General features: G+C 48.2%; 1 long non-coding RNA gene across 1 annotated transcript; it reads right to left on the minus strand.

The window, feature by feature from the left end:
• Window positions 1-8,356: 8,356 nt before the first annotated feature.
• Window positions 8,357-9,863, minus strand: LOC136993223 (uncharacterized). Its single transcript, XR_010885443.1, has 3 exons — window positions 9,774-9,863; window positions 8,878-8,979; window positions 8,357-8,666 (listed from the first exon to the last, which is right to left on the minus strand). It is a non-coding gene; the product is annotated as an uncharacterized lncRNA (long non-coding RNA).
• Window positions 9,864-10,329: the final 466 nt, after the last annotated feature.

The raw sequence follows: 10,329 nt of genomic DNA on the forward strand, positions 1-10,329 counted from the left end.
CGCCAGCCGCACGGCACCGCACGGCACAGCGTGCACCTGCAGGAAGACGGCATCAGGGTCTTTCCAAAGATCCGGATGCGTTGTTTGGAAAGCGGATAAGAAGCTATAGCTGAAGAGCTCAAAATTGCCCAAACTTTTGTGTCCAGGTCCCATTAAACATATGAGAGTTGAATGCCGGAATCTCTTGGTGTCTTTGAAAGGTCAGTCTTCGTTTTGAACGGTAATGACCCTCCAGTCGTTAAGCAACCGCCTTTTCTGAAAGCTTCCAACTTATTTCGATTCTGTTCATGGGACATCTGTGGGCTGTTTCCCTAGGTACTGCCCTAAAAATAGCCGGTTTCAACAATCGCTGCTCCTGCTTCCTAACAAAGGAACAATCCCTTTTATTAAGAGGCCTTTTATCCAGTGATCTTTCATATCACAGTGGCTGATTACGAAGCTTCAGCCTGTAAAAGAGAGGAGCACGGGAAGAGGCCGGCAACGCCAGGCTAGCAGCAGCGCGCAGCCCCGAGCGCGGAGGACGCCGAGGGCCCTCATCCATCACCCTGATTTACTGGGCTTTTCTTCCGGGACCGTTCTCCATTCTTCCAGGAGGCTAAATTAATCGCGCCGTTATTCCTTCCCAGGAAAACAAGCAGCCACACGCCTCATGTGAAATGCCGTGCTCCTGGGGCAGAAGACGCGGCCGTCCTTGGGCTGGAGGAGCGAGGAGCTCGGCTCAGCGCCGAGCGCCGAGCGCTGCAGCGGGCTTTCTCGGGAAAAAAAGTACATCAGTAAGATGCCTTGTCCCTGGGGAGGGGGCTCCCAGCGGAGATCACGGGTGTCCGCGAGTGGGGCACCTGTCCGGGAGCTCTCGTTTGCCGGCGGAGAGGACTAGACGCCCGGGTAGAAGGGCCCTCTGCCTTCCTTAGAGCCCTGCCTTGGCACAAGAGGAGCTGCCTTTTTGCTAACCTTTAGCTCAGAACTCGACCCGTAATTTCTACACCCTTGCGTTAAGGTAGATAAACCCCCCCCACCTGTGGAAGTCTGCAGAGAGTCACGGGAGCTGAGCTGCCTGGAGATCCGTCTCCGGACGTGGCCACCGCCTCGCTGCGCTAGCTGGCGAGACGGGGGCCGAGGTTCGCTCCCGATTCCCCGAGAAATCAACCCAGCCAAGACAGCGGGATGTGGGCTAAGGCATGGCAGTTCGGATTGCCCACGTGCATTTGTCCAGTAAGGAAGAAAAGGAAATACGGGTATCACTGGAAATGCTGTGAATTCCTCGTTCAGAAAATGCAGCTTTTGCAAACCTTTAATTATTGAAAGGGCTTTGCACGCTTTCATGGAGGGCTCCTTTTCCCTAGCTCGTTGAGGCCTGCACTGCCCTGTGAAGGTGAGCCAGTGCTGTCCTCAGCATGCACGCGGGAAAAGGACTAAGAGGGAGGAGGGCTGGTTTTCCAAGGATTTTTGCAGAGAAATATTCTGGAAGCTTGAACTCCCAGGTTCTTATTTTAACTATTATATCACACAAAAAAATTAAATTCTTTTAGTTCTAAATTGAACTAGATTTCTATGCACATGGCCAAGAGAACCCGAACACCTATTTTTAATGTGTAAATGTTAAGCGATAACCTTTCTTCAACAAAAACTGGAGATAAGAGCATGAGTCCCATATTGCAGTCCAGTGGAAATGGTTTAAATGACCAGGTTATAAATATCCCAAATTCGGAGCAATTAGATCAACACCACGCTTGTTGCCATGGCGATGTTGTTGGAAATCACAATAGTGCATAAACACGGACACATAGCTCCGCTTTAAAATAACAATGAGCCTGAGATGCACTTTGACCAAAGCCAGGAAATTCAGCGCTTGGGCTGTTACTCATCAGATATTTCAGGCCTTGCTCTGTGCAACAGGGATCCCACCCTGGAGCTACAGAAGTAGCTGGTGAAGTTGCCATGGGGCAGAGCGGCGCAGGAGCAGCTCAGCCCCGGCCACAAAGCTCCCGTTGACCGACCTCCACCCACCCCGTGGCAAAGCACCGTCTTGCATTTGGTTGAAAGTCAGGTTGCAAGAGGTCTGGCCTTTTCTTTTTTTTTTAGGCAAACAGGGCAATTCTAGGTGCAGGATGGACAAGCAGTAGACACGTATAAAACACTGCACCCAACTCTGCCCCCGCGCGCACCCTCCGGGCAAGCCGTGCGGGTAGCAAACACTGCAGCCGACAAACCGCAACCGAGCAAAAGCCTGTCCATGGCAATGGAAAAGCTCCCATTTTTCGGTGGGTTTAGGATCGGGCCCTTAGCCAAAAGTTCTGGAAAGCCTCCATCCTTGGCAAAACCCAGCCGATAACACGCGGTGTTTTGTCACCACGTACGACTTGGCCGGCAGAGCTGGCGTTCAGCCTTCCACGCAGCGCCTTCAGCACAGCAGCCAGCAGCTACTTTTCTTCATTTGATTAAACAGCGGCTTCCTGTGCTATCATTATTTCTTCTAAACCTAATCAAGGCTTCTATCATTCATAAATTAAGGAACCTCAGAACTCAATTACTTTTCAGCGGTATCAGTGACAGCAATGTTTCACATAATTAGAGTTTCTTCATGCACCATATTAATATCTAATGAAAAAGATCTAGCCAGAGGCATAAGATCAAAGATCCGTTATGACAGGTATTTTGATTAAGCAGCATTTTGTTAAAAGATAACAAACCCCAGGTTAATCTCTAACCCCTGCCATGCAGTCTATATTGGACTCCAAGAATCCTACCTTAAAGACGAAGCCAGGAAGCATCCCAGGAGCAGCGGTTCAGGGTTAAGGTTAAGTTAACACTTTTAAGGATTAAGTACCTGTTTCACCGCAATCAGTGGACTTTGCACTGGACGTGACCATGTGCCAGTGTCTTTAGCCCCATAGATGTGGCATAAGGCACGCGCTGACCCTTTCAGCTCCTGCAATCACCGCCTGGGAGCATGCACGTACTAACATTTGGTAGAAGAAGGGTTCGTTCAGTTCTGGAAACAGTTAGTTTTTAACATATGACTTGAAAACTCAGCTTATGAATGCATTAATCAAGAAGTGCAACTGAGTAAAATCAGAGAAACTTGTTGGTATGGCATGCAAAATATTTCTTTTAGTTTTACTTACTGTCTGCTTTCATTGCTTGTTCCATTTTTCAAAGGGTAGGAGCAAAGATGATCTCGTCCCAGCAATCCCATGGAATACACTGTTTTCTGCAAATTCGGTGTTCACAGAAATGAAACCCAGCCCCTGGAGCCACTCCCCCCAGCAAACAATGCAGATGTTAGGAATTAATGAATTAATGTCAAAGCTGGAAGCAGCAGAAGCGTGTCAGGAAAGACAGTGCCAAACCACCCATGCAGACCACGCCGGCTTCCCAAAGGGAAAGCCACAGGAGAGGAAGACATTCACGAACCACGGGGCCTGCACATGGGACCAGATTGCAGCTGGAGCGGTGCAAAGACACCATAAGATCCTTCAGCCCAGTACGGTTTAGAGCCAGTAACACGAAGCACAAGACCTATTCAGCCTGGGCTTGGCCTGCGAGCGTGGGCTCCAGGCGCCGTTCGAACTGCCCAGAGGGACCGTCGCGTGTCCCACAAACCCACAAGCAGGTGCCTCGCGCTGGGGGACATCTCATGAACCGTCCACCTAGCTAAAGCTCTGGGGCTGAGCTGCTTTCCAGTATCTACTATAGCTGTTAAATGCGTGCTGCTTTGAGAGCAGAGGTTACAGAAGACCTGAGCAATGTTTCGTTCACTGCCTTTTCCTTTGCCACCACACGTGCATGTGTGCGTGTATGTGTGTGCACACGTGAATCCTGCACCTTGCTTCAGCGCGGCCCCAGGGAATAGCTGCATAAGTGAGCTGATGACTGCATGATGGCCCAGCTATTCTCAGCTTCCCTACCTTCCCCTCGGGCATCTTACATTAGAGCTCTTTTTTCTTTTCAGCAGCATGCATCTTCAATACCCTTTCATCCAGAAAACCAAAGCGTGCTGCATCGCGCTTGGGAGCATTTCTTTGGTAAGCAGCATTTTCCCTAAAGCACCTGCCATCCCGCGAGGAGGCAGAACGGGAGCAGTGCAATACGGTTAAGGCCTGCGAGCTGGTGACTACTGCCCGAGAAACCAGCTAACAAGATGCTTTGGCCAATTAGCTGATGATCATAAATTATGAAAAAAGCTTGTTTTTCAGAGCTGCCCTTACTCACCAGGTCTCAGGAGCCATCCATAGCTGTTCTTGTAGTCAAAAGGCTCCTATCCACTTGAACAAGCAGGGGAAAAACAGTTTACCCCGCCAATATGCAGGAGTGCCATGCAAGTGTCTAGGAGAACACAGGTGTTTTCCTTAGATCCTGCTGCTTTTTTCATCAACAGGTTCAACTCAGACCCAACATCTCAGGGAAGAACCTTTGGGCAACAAATATTCCTGAAATTTTTAATGTTGGAGGGTTTGTTTCCAAATGACTGTATTTGAATGAAAGAGTTTGATCCCTCTCAAACCACCCAGACAAAAAAGAAAGGAAGGAACAGGCTGAATTGTACAAAACTGATTTAATGAAAAATATTCCCTTGTATAGCTTTTCAACCAGCTGCACATACACCTTCTTGTCTAATAAAGCTCATAGCCCAGCAAAACTGCCGCTGCCATGTGTATATTTAACCATTAAACTCTCTGGAGCTGCGCGCGGGGGTTTTCCCAGTACTTTGCACAGTGAATTCCTGGGACTCCAAGGCACCAGCGCGATTTCGCCTTATCCGGCCCCAGAGAGGGGCCCTGCCTGGCCGGGAGGCGTGCAGACGTCACAGCCGCGGGATGCGGTTCGTCCACTCGCCGGGGGCTGCCGGGCCACTCCAGCCTGGTCCAACACGAGCCCGAGCCTCCAGGCCAAGGTGCGTCTGCACGGGGGCTCCGACGGGGAGAGGGATTTGCTTCTCTCGGTTAGGGAACAGGAACGAGTCTCTGCAGACGTCCGGACACCCAAATTGCCGCCTGAATAGCTCCGTTAATGCTGCAGAGGTGCAACCGGGTGCCTTGTCGGTCTGTGATTTAGCTCAGAATTTAAAGAGAATGGAAAATACTAAGCCCTGTGGGGCGCTAGCGGAAAACACCGAGGGAATCGCCGAGCGCTGCTTTTGCAGGGGCAAAGCGGGCAGCGCCGACAGCGCTAAGCCCCTCTCCCGCGGCGCTGGCTGCAGTCGCCCCGCGAGGAGCAGCGCCGCTCCATCACCGCTGCAGCCCGACCAGCGCCATCCTTCCAGGCCCTGCTGAATTCAGTTGTGCAGCTACTGAGAATAATTCTCTCTCTCTTTTTTTTTTTAATGCAAATCAACTGTTTTATCATTCTAAATGCGTTCATAGGCTCCAGATGCCACTCGTAAGGGTAGATCCTTGTTAGAGCTACCAGGGCTTCAGCACCTGCCCGGGGAGAGCAGGATGAAGAAATGAAGTCTATCAGCGTGCCCGCTTGCTCCTTCTGCCCTGGCACGAGACAGCAGGGGGGTCAGGGCCTGTCCAGAGCTGTTAACACCAACCTCTTCTTTCCCATCCAGCCCAGGCCTGTCTTAATAAATGCCTAATTGGATTTTGTGTCAATGCAGCCTGTTAGCCACGTGTTCCTCGGGGGAGTTTCTGCTCTTTGCCCGTGTCTGTGCTGCGTCGCAGCCGGAGTTAATCACGTTAACAGTGTCCTGCTGAGGGCTGCTGCAGCCCATCCAGCGCGGAGCCAGAGGCTAGGAGACGTCCTCCGGCAGGCAGACCCCCTCCATGCACCAAGGTCTTGTGGGGAAAGCAGGAAGACCACCTGAGCAAGAAGAAGGATGAAGTTCTGTTTGGAAAGGGAGCGTATAGAAATAACGTGGAGTAAATATAGTCACCAGGGAGCCGCATCGCTGTCAGCTTTCCCGAGGTTTGCTCTGCTAATGAGCTCTGCTTCCTTCAATTTCCAGGCATCGTTGTCTAAACTCATGACAACTATATAGCACAGTATGTACCATATGTCTACAAATACAGCTGCATATTCTAGGTAGGGACTGCACTTTATGCGTAAAGGTTGAATGTTAGTAGAACATTTGAGAAATATTGTTATAATTGCTGCATTCAATTTGCAGCTATAAAGCACTATTTATACGTATTTTAGATGTTTACTGTTGGCTTTCATGCTTTTCTGAAGAGACACTTTTAGAAACTACCTTTTTTATTTCTGCGTATTATACTGGGGACTCAAATCTACCAGGAGTCAAATTCTTTTGTGCGGTTTTAAAAACACAGCTCAAAAACCCACAGCTGCTTAGGCGTGTTCACACCCTTAAATGCATGTGAATAGCGCGATATAAACAAAGCTGCACCAAATGGCCTGTTGGGTTGTGATAACATTGTTACTGAACTGTCCCCTTTCACTGAAAAAAAACAAATTACTAAAAAAAATATTGGCAAAGAAAAATCTAGATTCCATGGAATAGGATAATGGTTTATGCTTAAAGGCATTAAACAACAGGCTCTCTGGAGCAATATATACAATTAGCAATGATGTGATGTGGTTGTAGCTGAGCGTGAGCAAGCTGACCTCCCTTCCAGCACTTACCGCAGAAGGCCAGAGCGGAGGGTATATGTCAGCATTATTTTCTAAAGGCAGGTTAGCCTTGCTTACAGGAGGGTACAGTAAATTTTAGACGAGCTGCCAAGGCTGTTGGTTGGTTTCTCCCCACGGTCTTTAACCACAGGGAGTGAACAAGGCCCATAAGGAGCAAAGTCAAATGCTCAAGGCCCTAAAATTCCTGTGATCTGAACAGCTGCAGTTTGATAGATGAATTGCAATTAAAAAAAAAAAAGAAGAAAGAAAAGTAGCTCTTGAAAGTTATTGTTTTTGCAAAACACAAAGAGAAATACCTAGCAAAAAATCTTAATTTACAGTGTCAGGAAAATGTCAATGGAGGCACTTACTCAGCCTCTGCTGTTACAGGTTCACAGGTGGTTTTGGCATCCACCGAAAGGCACCTAAAGCTCTCCTGTATCTCACCTCCACGTGTTTTGAGAGGTCCTGCTAAGTTCAACTCTTTAAATCCACCTTTCTGAACTAATGGCTTTCGAATTAGGACTTTAAGGAAAGATGGTTCCCTCCAAGAAGGGACGGACGAGGAAGCTGCGACGGCGTCTCTGCAGGAAGCGTTTCCTCACCAAGGACCGGCCTGTGGTTTCGCATTCACCATATGGGAATTTCAGTCCCGGTAAGAAAGGTCAAGCAGGATTGATGCTGCCTGATCCGCAGGTTAATTCGGAGTCCTTGTGCCAAGGAGCCGCCGTTGCAAGCGGGCGATCAAGGAAAGCTGCATCGAGGAGCGGGAAGGTGCCTGCGTCGGGTCCTGCTCGGGAAGCCTTGGTGGTTGACAGCGGTGGTCTGAGCTCAGGTCCTACAGAGCTAAAAAACCCAGTGCTCTTATTTGAGAAAAGGAGGATTTTCTTCCCAATGCGGGAGCAGATTTGGGGGCTTCATCCAGATCCGTCACACAGGGACACAGACCCTGCTCTTCCCGCGAGATGCATGTTGTCATGTCCTGTCCTCAGGACACCCAGATCCCCCAAACCTGCCTCCTTCCCCACTTTCTCCTGGGGTGGTTCTTCACACCACGCACCATGCAGATCCTGAGAAACAGCTGCAAAATAAGTGCATTTAGAAATCACAGGGCACGATCCTCCGCTTTCTCGTGTTCTGTGAAACTGCCTGACAAAGCTGATGGTCCCATCAGTTTAGCGTGGGCATTTCACACTTGGGATTTAAAAATATATATGTATATTTAGCAAACTGAATACAATATTTTAATGCAAGGTTTTAAAGGAAAAACAGAAGGTTTTAAATTTTTCTCTATCTTGCACTGTCAATTCCAAGCTGCTTTGTACTAAGCCGTTTTTCCCTCTCTGCAGAATTCATACAAGTAGAGAATAATGGCCTAAAGAAATGCTCCTCAGTTTGCTATTGCACTGGTAAAAGCAGAGTCTTTACACTTTACTAGTAGGTGACATTTTCTGTATGTACAGCAGGAAAAATTAGGAAAAGAGTATGTGGTTAACCTAAGAAGAGTACATAATTACTCATCTGCTGTGCTGCTTAACAAGAAAGTTGAGGTTCTTTATAGAGATAGATAATGGATTTCCCCTAATTCCCTTCCCTCCTCCATCAAACAAATAAGAGGAAAAAAAAGTATGCATTTCACCAAAATTAATTTTTAAAGCAAAAAGACCTTCGTTCTTTGACCAAATTTTTTTCTCTTAATCTGAGGCAAAAGCTGTTCCTTTTCAAACAATTTTATCCCTTTGCAAAGCATATCCTTTTCAGCTTTAAATCTAGGTGTGTTTTTAATGGAGAATTAAGGCTGCTTGGAATGAAAGACCTGACTCCTCCTCTCTTATCAGCTTTTGACTTGTCGTTGCCAGCCAAGCGTGACTCGGTTCCCCCCCCAGCTCGGGAGGCTGCGGTGGAGCGGGACGGTCTGCCCACCCCAGCTCTTCGCAGGACCTGCCCACGCGTCACAGGAGGGAACAGCAGCACGTTTCTGGGTAGTCCTCCGCGTGCACCTTCTTCTCGTTACCGAAGACGTAGAAGGAATATGCCTTCCCTTTCCATTCGTACTCAATCTTAGTGAGTGGAATTAGCTCAACAGCATGCTTCTGCAAAAAAGAAGAAAAAGGGATATTTTAACAGCCTCTGATAGGAGGAGCGAGTGCAGGTGCCCTGCTTCACCGCGCAGGGCAATGGGGCAGCAACCACTGTTTCATGCACACCTTTAGGGAGAAGAGGTCTCCTCCGAACACCTCTTATTTTAATGCCCCGGGGGATCCATCTGCATGAAGCTACATCTCCGGGGGCATTTTTACCTACCTGTCTCAATATCCGCGTCTCTGCCGACACCTGCATTTGATGCAGCGCAATGCAGGACTCCATGCCCCGCACAACCGACGCGGGAAAATTCAGAGGACTCACCTGGAAAAATCGCAACGTTGCAAAGAACATATTTACAGATCCTCTAAAATGGCTTTCTAACCAACGCTCATGAACCTGCAATGCGTGCACTTTAATTTCAGTCCACAGCAAGGTGCAAATATTCACCGTCCATCTCCTCTTTGGCACATATTTTGCAGATGTTTTTAATAAGCTCTGCTCTAGAGATAACCGTTTCATTCACGTTTGAGCTGATGGGGCTCCCGGCAGGACGCAGTGTTGCAGCATCTCCGAAGACCTGCCCAACGCACCCTTGGCCGCAGCAGCCGAACAGGACGGCAGCAAGCTGGGGAGGGTCGCGCACATCTAGCTTGATGCTGGCCCACTCTGGTCACCGCGGACGGCTCACCAACCACCACCTCCTCCTGCTTTAAGTAAAACCACCCCAAGTTGCGCAGGCATTTTGGGGGCAGCATATTTCCCTTGAATTCCTAGCGTTGTGGTTCGTAACTCTGGTTCACGGCTCCGGTTTGTCCCTGTTATGTTCATCCTAGTGAACTTGTAGATATTTCTACAACTTAACCTGTCTCTGGGCTGTCTCACAAGGACATAGCGAGGCCCAATAGCAGCTCCATGTCATACAGCCCCTGGAAACTGCCGTAACTTTTCTGGGCTAAAAAGCGGCAAGACTTTCCTGGAGAAATTCTACTGTGTATCGGTTCGATTTCGGTCCCTCCAAAAATGATTTTATGGTTAGATAAAAGTTCATAAATACATCAGTGTGTGCTGCAGTTTCTAGACAAATAACGAAGCTATCGTGTTAATTTATAGTTTACCAAGTGATCTTCGTCACTGAACAGTTCCTTCCCGGTGACTTCCTGGAAGAGAGATGTAGGAAGCCAGTGGTGCTCCTCAGCAACGTACTCGGCGATGCTGGTCTTCCTGCGGGGAAAAGAGGGAAGGCTGAAACTGCTTGCTTTTTATTTTTCCCATTTAGAAATATTAGCTTTATACTAAATAGTACATTAAATATTATATTAAATACATGCTCCGTTGCACAGCCTATCTATCTGCAGCAAGGACGCCGCATGGACAAGTGTTCAAGCTTCGCACGTTTCCCTTCACCTTCCATTATCTAGAAGTTGGCTGCACTTCAAAAATTCCTTTTAGCCCTTAACCTCTGCTTTTCCATGATGCCTACTGCAAGCCGCAAGGAAAAGGAAGGAAAAGGAAAAGGAAAATGCCCTGTGCATCAAGCTGTGGCATCAGCCACGTTCCTGAGAGCAGTAACTTACACTGCCCGTGATTTCTGAACATTTAATTAATTAGATAAGCTTAACAATTCTCTTCTATTTATGTTATTAATAATTTCATGAAAAGCTGCTATTTGAA

This window comes from Apteryx mantelli, chromosome 12, assembly GCF_036417845.1.
Source record: "Apteryx mantelli isolate bAptMan1 chromosome 12, bAptMan1.hap1, whole genome shotgun sequence".
Lineage (NCBI taxonomy): Eukaryota > Metazoa > Chordata > Aves > Apterygiformes > Apterygidae > Apteryx > Apteryx mantelli.